Source organism: Amblyomma mixtum, chromosome 8, assembly GCF_055824585.1.
Source record: "Amblyomma mixtum isolate Tamu chromosome 8, ASM5582458v1, whole genome shotgun sequence".
In the NCBI taxonomy this organism is placed as follows: Eukaryota; Metazoa; Arthropoda; class Arachnida; order Ixodida; family Ixodidae; genus Amblyomma; species Amblyomma mixtum.
Window position 1 is genome coordinate 100,062,821 of NC_143019.1, and position 18,244 is coordinate 100,081,064.

An 18,244-nucleotide genomic window follows, 5' to 3' on the forward strand; every position below is an offset into this window, starting at 1 on the left:
ACCTGAGCTGCATTCCTTGTCCTGTTAGCTTGATCACTCAGGTTAAACGACTGAGACGAGGGCCAGCATGGTTCAAGCCGTTTTGATGTCTTAGGAACTCCGGTTTGCAGGCGTCTGCCAAAGAGAAGTTGAGCTGGGCTTACTTCACTGATGCCAGGAATTTCCTGGTAGACAGGCAGTGCCAGGAAAGCATTGTTCACTTTGTGCACCAGGTCCTTGATGATACACCCCATCCTGTCCACCTCAGCTTTGGACTGTGGGAATCTTGGGCTGCTGGTGACATGCCTGAAGCCTTAAGGCTTTGCGAAGGTAAAGATGACTTTGTATGAGAATTATGGACCGTTGTCGCTGCGGAGTACTCCTGGAATGCCATGGCTATCATGACTGCAGTGTTGTTGTACAGTGCTGACCAGTGGCTTCAGGGAAGGTTGGAAAAGGTCAGCTCCCACCTCAACCTAGGGAAGACTTGGAGTCTGAGAAGGCTTCCTTGGTTCTGCGCTCTTGCCACAGCCGATCTCTTTGTGGCTGTTGACTGTAGGCCACCACACCGACTCTTGAGCAGTGGCTGTGCTTCAATTAATTCCTTGATGCCCGTCATGAATGAGATCCCTGTGGAATGCTGAAGAGCCGTGCGGCTTCTTTGAGAAGTAACCTGTGAAGGATCGGTGGATGCCCACTGCATTGTTGCTCTGTCCTTTTGTGGCTGTACCGGTGCCCTGAGGCGGCAATCTCCTCGCAACCCCCGTCGTGTATGTCGACAAGAAGCACACAAGGCGAGGCAGGCGGATGTTGAGCTGCGATAGAGTTAGAGGGAAGGACGGGGGCACGTTTTCCCGGAGCCACCCGAAGTGCTGTCTGCGAGAACGATGCAGCTGCGCGCGGAGGCGCGGGTCAGCTGCCATGGTTTGCTAATTGCCCTTCACGGAGTTGTTTCGCACCAAAGGTGCCAAAAATGGTGGAGGGCGTCACCCCATCAAAGCCGCCATACGTCGACCACCCCCCCGTCCTGACATAGTAAAGATCGTCTGGGAGCAGTTAGTGTGACGTACAGTCAGCAAGGACGCGGCTATCAGGCTTCGTGACATTGTGGCGTGTATCAACAGATCTCAAGAAATGGGCTGGCATAACAAAATGCAGCCAGACAAAAGGGACGTCCCCGTACGTTCAAAGGCAGCAACAGCAGGGTTTGTGCCACTTCCGGGATTTCGGGGGATGTCTGTCAGCAGTCATCGTGAAGACGAATGGCATAGAAACGCAGTTCAGCGCTTCCGTTTTTTTTTTTTATTCGCAGTGGTAGTGGTTCGTTAGAGTCCAATAATTGCCCTGATGGGGGGAGGCCATCAGGGTCACGAGACTTCTGGAGGCCGACGACATGTGGGAGTGTTTTTGATGTTTTTTTTTCATGCGTTTTCTGTTTTATTTCGTTAGAAAAAGGTTCTGAACCTTGCGGAAAGTCTAAGGCGTGCCATGCTGTTTGTAAACCAATCATGTGTTGAGTTTGTTGTTATTGGGTGATGTAAAATGTGGGCCAGTCTTCTTGGTCTTTAAAACCAGACCCCGGAGCCTGGTAAACTGTTCTGAACTAGGTTTAGATCTTTTGCATCTTCGGCGATGCCAAGGAGGGATGATTTTCCCATAGCCAGTTCTATGTTGTTGTGCTCGCCTCTCAGTCTGTTAAAAAATGTGAATTCCTGTATAAAGATTCACTTTACTTTCCCTCAAATTGCTCCGCCACAGTGGCTCAGTGGTTACGGTGCTCGGCTGCTGACCCGAAAAACGCGGGTTCGATCCCGGCCGTGGTGGCTGAATTTCAATGGAGGCAAAATTCTAGAGGCCCGTGTACTGTGCGATGTCAGTGCACGTTAAAGAACCCCAGGTGGTCGAAATTACCGGAGCCCTTCACTACGACGTCCCTCATAGCCTGAGTCGCTTTGGGGCGTTAAACGCCCATAAACCATAAGCCAAATTTTCCCTCAAGTCACGTGTTGCCTGATCTTGTCTGTTATACCGTCTCAGATGGTGGGGTACCATTGGTGGAGCCCGAAGAACGAACCTCGAATCGTAACTTAGCACCTTGAAAACACTGAGGTTTCTTGATTTTTCCAGTACTCCTTAAATCGGAAGCAGTAGTCTCGAGTGCCTGGGCCAACCTTTGGTGCAGTACTCTAGCAGAAGGTTGCACTCGCCATCATTGGGTTCAGCTTTGCGACGTTTGTCTCGGTAAGTGGAGACAAAATCTGGGAGGGTGCAAAGAATTCTTTCAACAAACAGCTCAACAAGATTAGCTTGCCTTGGCAGTGGGCCGTCCAGTAGTGCACATGAGGGCATGTCTGCAGTGGCTAACAGCTTGCTAGGTACATACAGCACCTGGCACTGGAAGCACATCAGCTTCAGACATAATCACTAAATCTGCAGAGGTGGCAAGTCGACCACAGACATGCTGCGAGTGATGCAAAAACTGTTTGATGCTCACTGGAAGGCTGCTTTAGTAGCAGGATGGCACCAAGACTAAAGGTGCTGCCATCGGCTGATACTTTCATCTTGATCACAGAGTTCAATGCGAAGCACGGCCTAGCCTGCATCCGAAGCCTCCTTCGCTCTTTATGTGCTTATGAAAGTTGCTACGTATGTGCTTATGAAAGCGAAAACTTTCGTGAACTTCGTTCACTGGATGGATGTACTAGGCTGTGAGGTTTTGCTTGACTTATGCTTACGACACACATTCCACCTCCGAGTGCGCAAGTGAATTGAGAACATGGCGCACTTGAGCTCCCACACACTACAGCAGCGTACGAACCTTGACTTCATCCATTGCCAAAGACTCTGCCATAGCGACAGAAAAATCTTCAAATTGTTCGACCTATGATGACCAGGAAGCCAGCTCATACAAGTTGAATGCTGGTGGTGGCGCTGGGCCTACCAAACTGGCGAACTGAGGTTGTGTCTCAGAAGCATGAGAGTTCACAACGAAGATGGTCTTGAGTTAGCGTGCCTTGAAGGAAGTTGATCCTGGATTCCAAGCAATTATAACACCATGAGGAGGTGACCTAGCCAAGCCTAGCCGTGATCCAGGCTAGCAGACGGAGCCACAGCAACCGAGACACTCTCAATGCCAGAAGCTAAGAGCCTTTATTTCAGCCAGCGTTCGTTTTTGTGGGACTGAGCAGCGCCCTGTAGAAACGCCTCACACAACATTAACTTAGGGCTGTAAAAGAGCTGGTCTGAAAGCTTGCAGTCAGTCAAACCAATGATGAAGCATTCTTGAAACAAGCATATCTTCAGTAGTAGGTGGTGCGTAGTCTCAGTGTTTAACCATGGTATGGAGAGCAGTGCTAAAAACAAACGGTCTCGTCCGGTTGCTCCATCCGGCGGTAGGAACAGGCATATTCATATAGCTTGAGTGCATGTACGAAGTGGTTGGTGAATGCCTTCTCGAAATCTGATATGCCCCTAATGTAAGGACTGTTCATGCGTGCGGCCCCACGTAGTGGAGCATGGGCCACATGGACCATGGAAGCATGGTCTTAGGGCATACTGTTCAATTCTGTCTTTCAACTGTAAGGCTCCAAGGGAAGCAACATCTGCTCACTCTGGTGACCATTACATTTTACTGGGGCATAGCATTCAGATATACTGTCTCCAAAATGGACAAACTGCAGTGCTCCTTTCGTTGGTTGTTTAAAAAAAAAGTGAAATCTTGGGTATGTTAAGATGTTCATGACTTGTGTAAGGTTAGTAAAACTTGAATGGTTAGACATTCTTTAAAAGGTTATTTATGGTAGCGAACTGAAGTGTGTGCCTGGTGCTACCAATGTGAAATGGTTTAGAACTTGTGTGTATAAAAATGGGTCCTGTCACTTAGTGTGAATTATCTTCATATTGCTGTTCTGTCATGTGTGTGCACATTTTTATGCTATGATTTGTTCCCAGTCACATTGTTGTGTGATGTGTTGAAATTGACAGCTCTGTGTTCGCTTGTTTTCAAAAGGTGCAAAATTTTGGGGGTGTTTCATGAATAAATCAAGCAAATGTTCCAATTGGAAGCCTTTGTCAGCTTAGTCAAACCTTAGATGGCTTGACATACTTTCAAATAGTTTTAGTTGGAGGTAAACTGAAATGTGTGCCTTGTGAGGACAGTGTGCAAATTTTAGAAATTGAGTTTATGGAAGTGTAATTTCTTAAGTGGCATGAATGGTCAACTTTATTTTGGTGCTTGTTCATGTAGATGCATATGCTTTGTATTTGCAGTGACTTTGTTGCATGACAAGACTTGAAAATTTCAACATTTTTTAGTTTTTCCTGTTCGGCTACAGATGTCTTTTGTTTTCTAAAATGAATTGGTAATTCACTGTACCTGCTCATAATTTTGTCCAGTTCCTCAAAGGTCCCGGCCGCGGCGGCTATAATTTCTTTGGAGGAGAAATTCTAGAGGCCCGTGTACTGTGCGATGTTAGTGCACGTTAAAGAACCCCAGGTGGTCGAAATTTCCGGAACCATTCACTACGGCGTCTCTCATAGCCTAGTCGCTTTGGGACGTTAAACCCCATAAACCAAAACCAACCAACCAAGTTCCTCAAAGGAACAACGGTGGTGCAATGTGCGATTGTATTTTTTGCGATGTATTGTAATTATCACGTATTCAGCATATGTCAGGTGTGATTGCTCAGAAAGATCTGTGGAGTGACTATGATAAATTGAGATCATAATAAGGGGCATGGTTATGGTGGCATATGCAGGTGTAAAGCACACAAGTTGACGCATCATTGGTTTGGTTTCATAATGAGGGATGAAGGATATGTTGGAAACAGGATGTTGTAGGTGAACATAAAAAAAAAAATGAGAAGCATGGGTATGTCCAAACATATGCAGATAAGTGGTGGAGGCACACCTTTCGGAGAAGTTGTCAGTGGAGGCATTTGAGGACAACTTAAACTATAGTCTGATGCAACTTAAGTCTGCAGTAAAGCTCCGCCCACATTCAGCCTCCGCCCACAGAATTCCTCCACGATGAAAAAGTAGTCCACTGGATAAATGTTTCTTGTTTTCTAAACAAGAAGCTCATCACAACAAAAAAATTATGACTCAAATTTTGATACAATACATGGATTGGTTGACGTAGTCAAACATGAAAAAGCTGATTTCGTTTACTGTTGCAATTAGCCACCGGAGTAATACAGGACGCCGCGGACTGCGGCCCAGTGTTGGGAACTGCCGTTTTTTTTTTAACTTATATCTTACTATATGAGGTTTTAGCTGCAAGTCTGACATGGAGTCCCGGCTGTTCCTTTGACCTCCTTGAAGTCAGTATTACAGCGTGCAGTGCCTTTGTGTAACTCTTCATTTTACCCTGATAATATGAGGGGCGTACACAGCCTGCAAAAGTATGGCTGTAAACTAAAGCTATCTCTTTCATTTTCTTCAAACGTTCTGTGTTGTGTTAGTGTTATGTGCCGCCATCACATGGCTTGTGTTTTCAACAATTTGCTGCCTTACCACCAGAATTGACGTGCGAGGACTCCCATTTTTGCTGTTTGTGTCGTTTGGCGTTGGTCAGTTACACCTAATAAACTAAGTGACACTTTGCAGGCTACGCCTCGTCCCTCCTTGCCGGCCTCGTCGCGTCTCATTTTACGCAGCGACATAGCGTGTCACGTCGGAACCAGCAGTGATTTTCTGTAAATGAGCTTTATGAACGGCACCAGCTGCATAAATCTGCTTTTTGTTTTTCGGCAGTCTTATTACCAAAATGTCGTGGAGGTAGCAGGACCACAGTATTGCAGAATTCGAGGTGCGCAAAAGCACTAGCTGATAATTTAGACCTGTAAAATTGGCATCAACCTGACGGGCCAACGCTGCATCGCTCAGGAAGAATATGGGGAAAAATTTTTTTTTTCTATATCGCCTCGCAAGGATCACTTTCATTCATAGGTAAAGGTAGTAAAGGCAACAACCAGCGTATCTCAGTGGAAAAATGCAAAAAAAAACCTTGCAGTGCGCCTTCAGAGTTGTGCTGTTCAATAAAATAAGGCAGTTTCGGAATCACTGTAAAGAAAAAATGTACTTCCGCGTTGCGAATTTACGAGCCTGTATCCATCGAGGGTCAAGACTGGCCACAAGCCTAGCACAAATCCGGTAAACGAATTCAAATATGGCGGAGCAGTAGCGGCGCCGAGTTTTATTTGCATTAACTGCTCTGGTTAAGAGCAAAAGCTGTCGTGGACTTTGCGAGTATTGAGCGAGTGTGTCTACTGTTACCCAGCTGGTGGCTCAGGATTAGAGCACCGAGAGGATGGAATGCGAGCGATTGTGATGACGGTGGTGGCGGCTGTCAACGTGAGTGATGTAGAACGTAAAAAATCCTTGGGTGGCATGCTGACAACTTTGCGATGCGTTTGCACTGCTTATTCTTAGTAACTGCTTATGTTATTCAAACTTGAATTCCTTACGTGTTATCATTCTTCATTCAAGCACCAGTGCGGCCGCCGTAGCTGGCGCGAGTGCTGAAAGCAGACTGCGGAACGCATGAGAAGAGTTAGCATGTCGAAGTGTGCTCTGCATTTTGGTCGCGCCTATGCAGCGGGTTCACCGAAGTAATCATTCTACGATGCCTGTTTAGCGTTGAAGCACTGCACATATCTGGTCTGACCGCTACCCAATATGCTAAACTTATGCAGTTTATGGATTGCAGCAAAAAAAAAAGGAGGCACCTCTCTCGTTCTTTGCAATCGTGTGGCCGTTTTTGCTTTGCCTGCATGAATTGAGTAGTTTTTGGCGCTTGATATTTTGCGTCTTTTACTGCCCGTCGTGGTAGCCCAGATTTGCATGGAAGCATTCCAATATTGCACTGCTGTTGTCAATGTATTGAGGTATACTTGCCTCTTGCAGTATGGTGCCCGGGTTGCATCCCAGAACTTGAGAGACAAGGCTTGAAGGTGAAGAGAGCACGTTGAGCAAACCGTTCTTGTAGGATGCCACGGTTTGTAGCCATGTACCGCACAACACTGCTTGACAATAGATCATGTCTGCACTATCAACCGGCTGGTAGAGAGATGCAGTGAAACCAACCCCTTTATATAGCAGTCATATATTTTGAGAAAGCTAACTGTTAACCAGCAGTCATCAAGACGTTGCGGAACCAAGGTGCAGAAGAGGCATATGCGAAAGTACTGCAAGATATTTACACTGGCTGTGCAACTAAATAGGCCCCATAGAGAAAGCAATAAAAGTTGAATAAAGAATGATGGTGTACAGTAAGACAATTTCTCCATTGTTCACTTGCATGCAAGAATTATTGTCGGAACACTCAGGGAAAACAATTAATGGACAATATCTTAGTATTCTGCGATTTGCTGACAACATTGCCTTGCTAAGGTCACAAAGTCTCTCCTGACGGACAAGCTTGTGCATCGTCCAAGTGACCAAAGGTAAGCATCACGTGCACCAAAACAGCATTTCAGCTTGCCACTGGCAGGGTAAAGTACTGTACCACCTCGGACCATTTTTGCTTGCAATGCATCCAGACCACTTTTTTGGAATGTGCTTCAGTTTCTGTGTAGTAGCGGCTTATTTGCAATTCAACTGCTCTATAAGTTGTTTAAAAGGGTTATAGAACTGCGGTGGTGGACCAAAACTTTCAGAATTCAACTACCCTGCTGATGTGTGAATCAACATACTGACATGGTTACGAATATCTTACAGCTAACTCAAGGTATGAACCTTCCAATTGCATCACAAAGTTTTGTTCTGCAGTTCATCGAACTGCCATACACAACTGAATCATAGGAAATATATTTGCTTAGCAACATCTCAAAATCAAGTTTGGTGGCTTCATTGCTCTTTCACAACTTAACATATAGCTCTGTATTTCACCCTTGTGGCAAAATACAAAAAGATGCACAAGGCCACTTAGCATAGCAGTTGTAAAACAGTTTATTGTCTTGTATAGGTGTATTTGCAGAATCCTCCCGGTGCATGCTTGGCAAGTAGGCGGGATCCTGCTGAAATCAACACCTGTTGGTCCGCGGGTGCAAGCACCATTCTTATCACACTAGCCTCAACTGCACCTATGCCAGTCATGGGGAATTAACTGCAGGCATAATGAATCAGTTTTTTCAAGGTTTTTCCTGCTAACAGCGTCTTGCAAGTGACTACAAAATGCAGAGGAGCAGGGCCCGACTGCGATAGGCGCTTCCCTATCCGCCACCTGGGATCCGCGCTCTCTAGCAGGCAGGTTCTGCCGAGAGAAAAATGTGTGCTGGTTTGGCTTAATCAGTCTTTGTTCTGCATATGATATTGGTTCCCAAGCTGACCATTGGACAAAGGATACATGTCTGGGCACGTCCAGCTATCTGCAGCCGGGTGGACAGCAAGCCCCCCAGAAGTGTGCCGGACTCCTGCTATAAAAAAAGCACATCACTTTCGAGAATAACTGAACAGCAATGATCATACCTCGCCACACAGGAAGCTACGGAGACACCTCATTTGTGTTCAGTAAGGCGTCTAAAATACTTGTGTGCCTTTGATTTCAGCAGGTACTACAAGTGCTGCATCTGGTTGTGCCAGGCACAGCACTTATCCAGGTACATGGTACAGCAAGACCTCGAGACGACTGTTCGAGCAGCACACATGAATACCTACGGTTCAGAGCACACCACTGCAACAGAAAGCCTAGTAAGACATGATGTTGGGCTAGTCGGTTCATGGTTAGAGCGAAACAGAAAGCCTAGAGCCACACTGCACTATTACTTCATGCCTGGTTCTGCCAACAGAAAAAATACTGCAATGGTAGCTAACACCGAAGCCACCTACCTGAAGACGACTAGTTTAGCAACACACACACTACCAGCATCCAGAGCAGACCACCACTATGCATGACACACTATTTATGCCGCAGAACATTTAACAAGGGCAGCCTGCAGGAGAAGCAATGGACTACATTTCCTGCACCATGTGTGATAACTGCGCCAAACACTAAAATTTATGGTTGCTATCGGTATGAATGACAGGAACCTCCGCATCATTCAGAATGATGCGAAAGCCCTGCAATGCGAAAGCCCTGAGGCTAAAATAAATGAAATGTGTTTCAAGTAGTCCTGCTGCAAAACCGCAGGTGCTGGAAAGCGCGTAGACGCAGCAGATGCAGAGGTGCGGTGCTTTCTGGGTCAATAATCTGGCTGCTTCTCCAGGTTTTTCGTACTAGCAGTGTGTTTCAGTAGTGATGGCTGCTTGCCTAACATTTGCTTTGCAGCTTGGGTAGCATTATGAGCATTCTTTTTGACTACTTGTACCAGTGATGTGTAGAAATATTACGCGACGTCATTACAGAGTCCTGACAATGAGGGGGTGGCCGTTTGATGCCCGGCGTAGCCGGTAAGCAAACGTAGTGAATGAGACAGAGGCGTGCTACGAGGTAACAACAACAAAACAACATTTATAGTTCAACTGAAGAATGCGGCTGCTTTCACAGAAGCGTAATATACATTCTACAAAACAATGTCAGAGAAAAATAGCATTAAATACACTGAATTAAGTTATACATTGAATATATCTACACAGGTCAGAACACAAGTGAGAGTCCAATTAGCTACAGTCGATAAAAGTTCAGAAGGGGAACAAACACACAGTCAATCGGGGAGCGCGGCTGCAGTCCATCCTCAAGCACGCAGTCAGTGCAGCCCCCCGAAGGTGACGTCCTTCCAGGGCAGCTTGCAGTTTCGCGGATGCGGTGCGGCGGCTCGGAGTCCCGGGTGTTCGCGGCGGCAGTGTCTCCACTGACGAGCGGACTGAAGTTCGTGCCCATACGGCCCCCTTTTTAAAGTCCTCGGCCACTAGCGGGTGAGGCACTCACGGCGCCACACAGTCGGTGTCGAGAAAGCAAACACCAAAAAGCGCAACAAGAACACGTAGGCACCTACACTTTTGACACTGCATGGCCGCCATCGTGGAGGAAAAAATTAACGGACGACTAAAAAGAAGCCCTAGGCTTCGACTCTGGATTCGGGGACCTTGGAACCACAAAGAATTAAAACACAACCAAAAAGGGAGTCACATAAGCCCGCAACTTTTTTCCTGCTAATTGTCAGCTCAAGACTTCGGCAGTATGGGGGCCGGCCTTGAGCCGCCTCTGAATGCGAGGGGGTTGTCTAAATAACTGAAACAGCGTGCATGTATTCTTGCTCTTCCCAAGACACATACGAAGAAACGCGGACGCATCAGTTTTATACAAACAAAAGTAATTTACAGGCTGCCGCCACTTCTGTGCCACGGCCCCCCACTTCCGGAATATCGGATAATATTCTAAACCCACAGAAGTCGGCGGGCAGGCCCGTACACAAATATACAGCGCGTAACCTAATCACTTACATTTAACTAGCACACAATTCAAGTCAGCGTGTATACATGCACCATAATACTTGAATGCTTAAAGGGACACTGAGGAGAAATTGAAGTTGGCTTGTATCGACAGAATACCAGCTCCTGATTACAAAAACGCCACTAATACTGACAACAAAGCTCTTGTAACATAGAAAACAGCAAGAACCAAAATACAGGTTTCGTCGCCACAGGCCAAACTCACAAGTACAAGCGTGATGACGTCATAAGACAAAACAGTGTTGCTAGAACCAATGGTTCTAGCAACCCTAGGACACGAGAAGCTACGAATCACTGAGGCGCAGCCAATGCATGCGCAAATCTCCTTGGCGTCTGCAGATGGCGCCGCGTCCCCGGCAACTACACGCGCGCCTGCAGCATCGGGACCAATCAGCGCCTGCTCACCGGCGCTGGCGGGCTCCCGGTATTCCGCTAACGGTAGCAAGGTACACAGTATGGTAAAGGTGTCTATTTGCGAGAACTTCGTTGACTACTTCAAGAACGGGATCCATCGTAACGCTGGCAAAACGCCGGTGCAAACGTAAATGAAGCGACGGTAGCGACGGCCGCAATAGCCGATAGATAATGTGTGGTCGGCAGTAGCTTTCTTTTCGGCTGCTGCTAGGCCGCACTGCTCGCCGCCAGAAATCACGGAGTCTGCGTTACGTCATGTTTCACGTCACTTAGTCCTATGTCGTCATAAGAGAATCCCAAGTTTGAATCAGAGCGGCGGGAAAAACTTTTTCAACCTCGAATCCAAATTTCTTAGAAATAAATGCACCTTTCGCTGCCGGCAAAGCGGCAACAAAGCCATGAAATGCCGAACTATCAGATTTTGCTTTAAAAAAATATTACAGCTCTCCTCACTGTCCCTTTAACAGTGCAAATTCATTGCGCGCGACAAATCTACAGGCTGCTAAGAAAATCAGCACCGACATTGTCCTTGCCCTTTATGTGCTCGACGGTGAACTGATATTCTTGGAGCAGCAAGCTCCAGTGCAGGACTCTGCTGTTTAGCTGTTTTGCTCGTTTGATGTAGCTCAGTGGTTGATGGTCCATCTGAACTATGAAAGGCACCCCGTACAGATATAGGAGGAAAACTTCCGTATTCCCCAACTAACGCTAAGCACTCTCTCTCGATGGGGCTGTATGCTGCTTCTCTGGGGGGCAACTTTCTGCTAGTGTATGCCACCGGGTGAAGCGTTCTGTCATGCCGCTGCATTAGTACCGCGCCAAGGCTGGTATCAGAGGCATCCGTGCGCAGCACAAACTGTTAGGAGAAGTCTGGCAGCCGTAGTATCAGAGGGCTTGAGACCTGACACTTGAGCTCTTCGAAGGCTTCCTGATGGGCCGGCGTCCACTTTACAATGTTCCTCTCTCCTTTTTCCGTCAGCAGGGTGAGGGGCACGCTTATTATTGCGTAGTCGGGGATGAAGTCGCGGTAATACCCCGACAAGCCAAGGAAAGCACGTACCCGACGCTTTGTTCGAGGAGTTGGTTTGGTTTGGTTTGGTTTATGGGGTTTAACGTCCCAAAGCGACTAAGGCTATGAGAGACGCCGTAGTGGAGGGGCTCCGGAAATTTCGACCACCTGGGGTTCTTTAACGTGCACTGACATCGCACAGTACACGGGCCTCTAGAATTTCTCCTCCAAAGAAATTCCAGCCGCCGCGGCCGGGATCGAACCCGCGTCTTTTGGGTCAGCAGCCGAGCACCATAGCCACTGAGCCACCGCGGCGGCTGTTCGAGGAGTTGGTGCCGCCTGTATCTTGTCGAGCGTTTTCCCGAGCGGTGCCAGCTCACCTCGGCCAATGCGATGCCCGAGGTACTCGATGCTTTCCAACCCGAATTCGCATTTGCTTGGTCGTACTGTCAGGCCGGCCGTCTCGATTCTCGCAAACAGCTGCCTCAGTGAAGAGAGATGCTCCTCCCACGTAGCACTGGCAACGAGGACATCATCATAATAGTGCTGCACTCCGGGAATTCGCTCCACCACTCGTTGCATCAATCTTGAAAATACTGCCGGGGCAGTCTAACGGCATACAACGAAATTGAAAGAGTCCCGATGCCGTTGAAAACACCGTCTTGGGCTTGGACTTCTCAGTCAATGGGATTTGCCAATATCCTTTGGCAAAGTCTACCTTTGAGAAGTATTTCTTCTATCCAGCTGCAGCGAAGACCGCGTCTGCTCTGGACATTGGCTCCAAATCGGCAACCAGGACGTCGTTCAGGCGTCTGAATTCAATGCGAAGCCAGTTCGTGCCATCTGGTTTCTTCACCAAGAGGACCAGTGAATTGTAGGGTGACTGGGACTTCTCGATTATTCCCAGCCGCTCCATCTGCTGCATCTCTCTTTCTACGGCTTCTCTCGTCGCAAACAAAGTGGGTATTGTTTTACGTGGACCGGAGTGTGGGTAGTGAGCTCTAACCGGCACTCGGCCCAGTCCGTCTTGCCCGGGACATCGGAGAAGATGCGAGAGTGTTCTGAAATCACTTCTCGGAGCTGTCTCCGTTGATCCGCCATCAAATCATCAGAAAGCTTCACATCTCGCTCGCCCTCTGACTGTTCAAGCGCCGGAACAGGAATGGCTCCCCCGCTGTCCGATTTGGTGACGCCGCAGATCGCGTGGAACACGCGTTCTATTGGCTGGCTTTCCCGCTTTTCGTACTTTTTAAGCAGGTTGACGTGACAGGTTGACGTGAAAATTCTTCCTTCCTCCGGCCATCTCGATAACTTAGTCGGCCTCTCCTTTCTTCTCCTTGATCTCGAAGGGCCTCTTCCACTGAACCAGTAGCTTGTTGTTGTCCGTAGGCAGCAAAATCAGGACCTTGTCTCCCAGATCAAACATCCTCTCTCTGGTTTTCCGGTTGTACAGCTTTGCGTAGAGCACCCCAGCCTTTTCGAGCTCCTCGTGCGCTAGTTTGCATGTGTCTTCCAGTCGGTTATGGAGGTCAAACACGTGCTGGTATGTGGTCTTCGCCTCCTCGCCTAGGTGATGGTTTGTCCAGAGCTGCTTTAAAATGGCCAGGAGTCCCCTCACGTGCCGCCCATACAAAAGCTCGAAGGGTGAAAAGCCCAAACTTGCCTGTGGGACCTCCCTGTATGCGAACAGCAACGGCGCCAGATAGCGGTCCCAGTCTAGCAGCTTTTCGGCGAATTTTTCGACCATCCCGTTAGCCATGGGGTGGTACGGCGTGGTATGCAGCTGGCATATGGAGAGTAGTCGGGCCACCTCCTTCATCAAGTCAGCAGTAAAATTGGTGCCCCGCTGGCTTATGACTTCGTTAGGGACTCCAAACCGATAAAACATTTCAACCAGTGCCTCAGCGACCTTCTCAGTTTCCACGCTTGGCAGCGCTACGGCCTCTTGGTACCGGGTTGCATAATCCATTAAGGGCAGGATGTACCGGATGCCATGTTTAGAAGGGGGGCTGGATTGGGCCCACAATGTCTATGGCCACTCTTTTGAATGGCGTTTCGATGAGTGGCGTCCTCCCCAGCGGCACCCGGGCGACCCGGCCCTTCGGGATTGTCCTCTGGAATATGTCACAGGACGCGACAAATCTCTTCACGTCCGCGGTGATACCCGGCCAGAAAAAATCTTCCAAAATCCGGTCCTTCCTCTTCTGAGCGCCTGAATGTCCGGCCATTATTCCGTCGTGCGCAGTTTTGAGCACCGCCGCGCGATGACAATTTGGGACAAGCAGCTGACGCACGATCCGGCCAGTTTTCTCGGTGTAGATTCGATACAGTACCTCATCCTCTATCTTGAATTCGATTTTGCCTTCCGAATCCCTGCACATGTTTCTTTCCAATTTGGGAGAAGCAATGTTTGAGCGACTGGTCCTCTGCTTGCTCCTCTGCATAACTCATCCTTCGCGACTCCACTGCGACGTCGGGGGTTTTAAGCGCTTGGAACTTCTTGTTTTGCTCCCTTACTTTTGCTCTAGTTACAACCGCTGCAACTTCCTCTTCAACGAGCTCGTTGCTGACCGGTTGTTCAACCAATCCCTTCGGGTCATCTGGAGCTCTTGCGCCTTCTACGTTTCCAATAATTAAATCATACAGCGGCTCCTCCATGCAGAGCGCCATGATAATCGCAGAAAAATATGGGGTGTCGATGTGAACCAGTTCCTCAGGCAGCATCTTAGCTGTTCCATCCACTAAGTAAACTGGCCTCTTCTCTCCTGAGAGCTGGTCATCGACGATGAGCTCTTGTCTCACGATCGCCGTATTGCATCTGGTATCCCGCAATACCGATATGCTCTTGCCTCCCAACGTTCCAGCCACCACCGGCAGTCCTTCAACGAGGAACTCCGATCGAGTCATCATGACCGCGTTAACAATGGGAATTTTGTCCCCATTTTTGAGCTCCAGGTAGCCATCGCGAATGCTCTCCTCATTAACGTTCTTGGCGGGTGAGTAGACGCACGATGCCTGTGGCCTATCCTTTACCGCTGAGTGGCACGCATCCGCCTTGTGTCCCTTTCACCCGCACTTGAAACAGGTGACGCTATGACTGTTACTGGTGTGGGTACGGCACTGTGAAGCCTGATGCCCAATGCGGTTGCAAAGGTAACAGCGAGGCTGTGCTCGTTGATTGATTCTCTTTCCTTCACTTTCGGGCCTCCCGGCATCGTCTCGGCTGTCGATTTGGAGAGATTCAGGCTTCCTTGCACTTTAAAAAACTGGTCAGCTAGGTCCAACTTACTCCTAGCGATTTTGCTTTTCTCTCCTTCAGGTAAAGTGCCATGTTGGAATGACAGCCCTGTAGGAACCTTTCCTTAATGAGGAGCTCTCTGAGTTCCTGAAACTCAGTCTTGATGCCTGAAAGCTCGATCTAGCGGTCAAAATAGTGGCTGAGACGCGCTGAGAACTGAGCTGCAGTTTCGCTATCCGCCGGTTTTCGAGTATTGAATTCCTCTCGGAACCCTTCCGAGGTTGAACCAAAATCGCTTCAAAAGGGCGGTTTTCACCTTGGTATAATCCGCTGCATCACCTGGTGGCAAACGCCCGTAACCACTAAGTGCTTCCCCACTCAGACACTTAGCTAGCGCTGTCGACCACTGGCTCTTCACAATGCTTTCAAATCGTCTTATATAAGCATCTAAATCATCTTTCCGGTCGTCAAATGGGATCAGGAGTTTACTTGTGTTCAACATCAAATCACCTTTGTCCTGGCTCCCTTCTTTCTCTCTAGTCTCTTTCTCTAGTGGCTGACACAATATTTTCAAACGCATCATCTCTATCTGACGTTCGTCAGCTGCCTCCGCGGCCGCGCACTCGCCCTCCGCTCTCTCTCGGGCAAACGCCCGTTCTTCGTGCTGCTTATCTTCCACCCATTTTCTGAGCTCCGTGCTCGTCAGCCCCAACTGGCTACCCATCGCTATCGACCCTTCCAAATCCATGCTTCTATCTCCAAGAACACTTCGAATAACACAGCTAGAAGCTCAGCAAAAAGAAAATCCTGTTCATACACGACGCCTCTCTAATAAGTCGGCACAGTTCAACACCTCAACAAGTCTCCCTCTCAGTTCACCACGTTTTCTTTGCACCAAACGTCCTGTCGCGGACACCAGTTAATTGTGTCACGGGTTCGGCAATTACACGACGTCATCACCGAGTCCTGACAATGAGGGGGGTGGCCGTTTGATGCCCGGCGTAGCCGGTAAGCAAACGTAGTGAATGAGACAGAGGCGTGCTACGAGGTAACAACAACAAAACAACATTTATAGTTCAACTGAAGAATGCGGCTGCTTTCACAGAAGCGTAATATACATTCTACAAAACAATGTCAGAAAAAAATAGCATTAAATACACTGAATTAAGTTATACATTGAATATGTCTACACAGGTCAGAACACAAGTGAGAGTCCAATTAGCTACAGTCGATAAAAGTTCAGAAGGGGAACAAACACACAGTCAATCGGGGAGCGCGGCTGCAGTCCATCCTCAAGCACGCAGTCAGTGCGGCCCCCCGAAGGTGACGTCCTTCCAGGGCAGCTTGCGGTTTCGCGGATGCGGTGCGGCGGCTCGGAGTCCCGGGTGTTCGCGGCAGCAGTGTCTCCACTGACGAGCGGACTGAAGTTCGTGCCCATACGGCCCCCTTTTTAAAGTCCTCGGCCACTAGCGGGTGAGGCACTCACGGCGCCACACAGTCGGTGTCGAGAAAGCAAACACCAAAAAGCGCAACAAGAACACGTAGGCACCTACACTTTTGACACTGCATGGCCGCCATCTTGGAGGAAAAAATTAACGGACGACTAAAAAGAAGCCCTAGGCTTCGACTCTGGATTCTGGGACCTTGGAACCACAAAGAATTAAAACAACCAAAAAAGGGAGTCGCATACGCCCGCAACTTCTTTCCTGCTAATGGTCATCTCAAGACTTCGGCAGTATGGGGGCCGGCCTTGAGCCGCCTCTGCTTTCGCAATGCGAGGGGGTTGTCTAAAAAATTGGCAGAGGCTTAGCTTCGTTAAGCCTGGTAGGTTGCGAAAGCTCGTTGTTTCTTCCTGGCTTCACACTGGCGAGCTGCCTTCTCCTTCTGTGTGGCAGTAGACGGCATGGCAAACTATCTTTGTACGCAGTGAGAAAGATCCACCGTGACTACCCGCCATGCTCCGCCGACGGATCGAGCTGGGGGCCCTTTTTTTCGCAACTGGTATGACGTCACCTCGACTGTAGCGCCACTGGTGAGAGGAGCGCGAGGCTCACCGCCGTGACTACCGCCGCCCTGCACCGACTGATCGAGCTGGGGGCCCTTTTTTTCGCAACTGGTATGACGTCACTCCGCGAAAGGTCAACTGTAACTACCGCAGTGCCACGCTGAAGGCTCAAAACCTACCGTATTATTGCTTTCGTAATCTGTACCTTGTATCACTCCTATCTTGGTCCTGACCGGACTGATAGTATCTCTAATAAATAAATAAATAAATAAATAAATAAATAATAACTGAAACAGCGTGCATGTATTTTTGACTTCCCGAGACGCATACAAAGAAACGCGTACGCATCAGTTTTTTACAAACAAAAGTAATTTACAGACTGCCACCACTTCAGTGACGTCATGGATCAGCCGAGTCGTCCTTTACGTTCATGAGGTCCTGCAGAAGAGCTGCAGTCAGAGTGCGAAAGCCTTCCATTTCCAAACTTTGTGACTGAGGGTTAGAACCAGCCTGAATGCTAGCAAGAAGCGCCTCAGGCTCACCCAATGGAAATGACCTACTCTGCGCAGAAGTGGAGGGAAGAGCTTCATTTTTATGAGGTGGGCTCTGAAACCCAGAATTTTGTTCTAGTTCCCACTGCACAACAGCATGAATATTCAAAGGGGGCGATAAAACTGAAATGTCTAATTATCGACCTATTTCTGTCCTGTCAGTATTTTCTAAAGTTTTTGAAGGCGTCATTAATAGCAGGCTGATGGGCTTCTTTCATAAATATAACATTATCGATAGTTCGCAATACGGATTTATGAAGAACAAATCCACAGAACAAGCTTTATTAACTGTGAAGGAGAAAATTATTGAAAATATCGAACATCGAAGATATACGCTTGGTCTCTTTCTGGATTTTCGTAAGGCATTCGACTGTGTGCAGCATAAACTCTTATTGCAAAAACTAGGAAGTTATGGCATTCGTGGTACTGCGTTAGATTTGCTAAATGATTACTTATGTAATAGATCTCAGTATGTGCAGGTAAATAATGTATCTTCCAATCACTGTGCTATTAGACAGGGAGTGCCACAGGGGTCAATATTAGGACCACTCCTGTTTATCACCTATATTAATGACTTCTCCAAAATACCAGGGTCACCTTATTTAATTATGTATGCGGATGACACTAATATTTTCTTTTCTGCAACTTCCATGTCG

General features: G+C 48.1%; 1 long non-coding RNA gene across 1 annotated transcript; it reads left to right on the forward strand.

Moving 5' to 3' along the window:
- Nucleotides 1-5,973: 5,973 nt before the first annotated feature.
- On the forward strand, nucleotides 5,974-17,671 carry LOC149333722 (uncharacterized). The gene is made up of 3 exons (XR_016285314.1): nucleotides 5,974-6,333; nucleotides 6,886-7,424; nucleotides 16,960-17,671. It is a non-coding gene; the product is annotated as an uncharacterized LOC149333722 (long non-coding RNA).
- The last annotated feature ends 573 nt before the right edge of the window (nucleotides 17,672-18,244 follow it).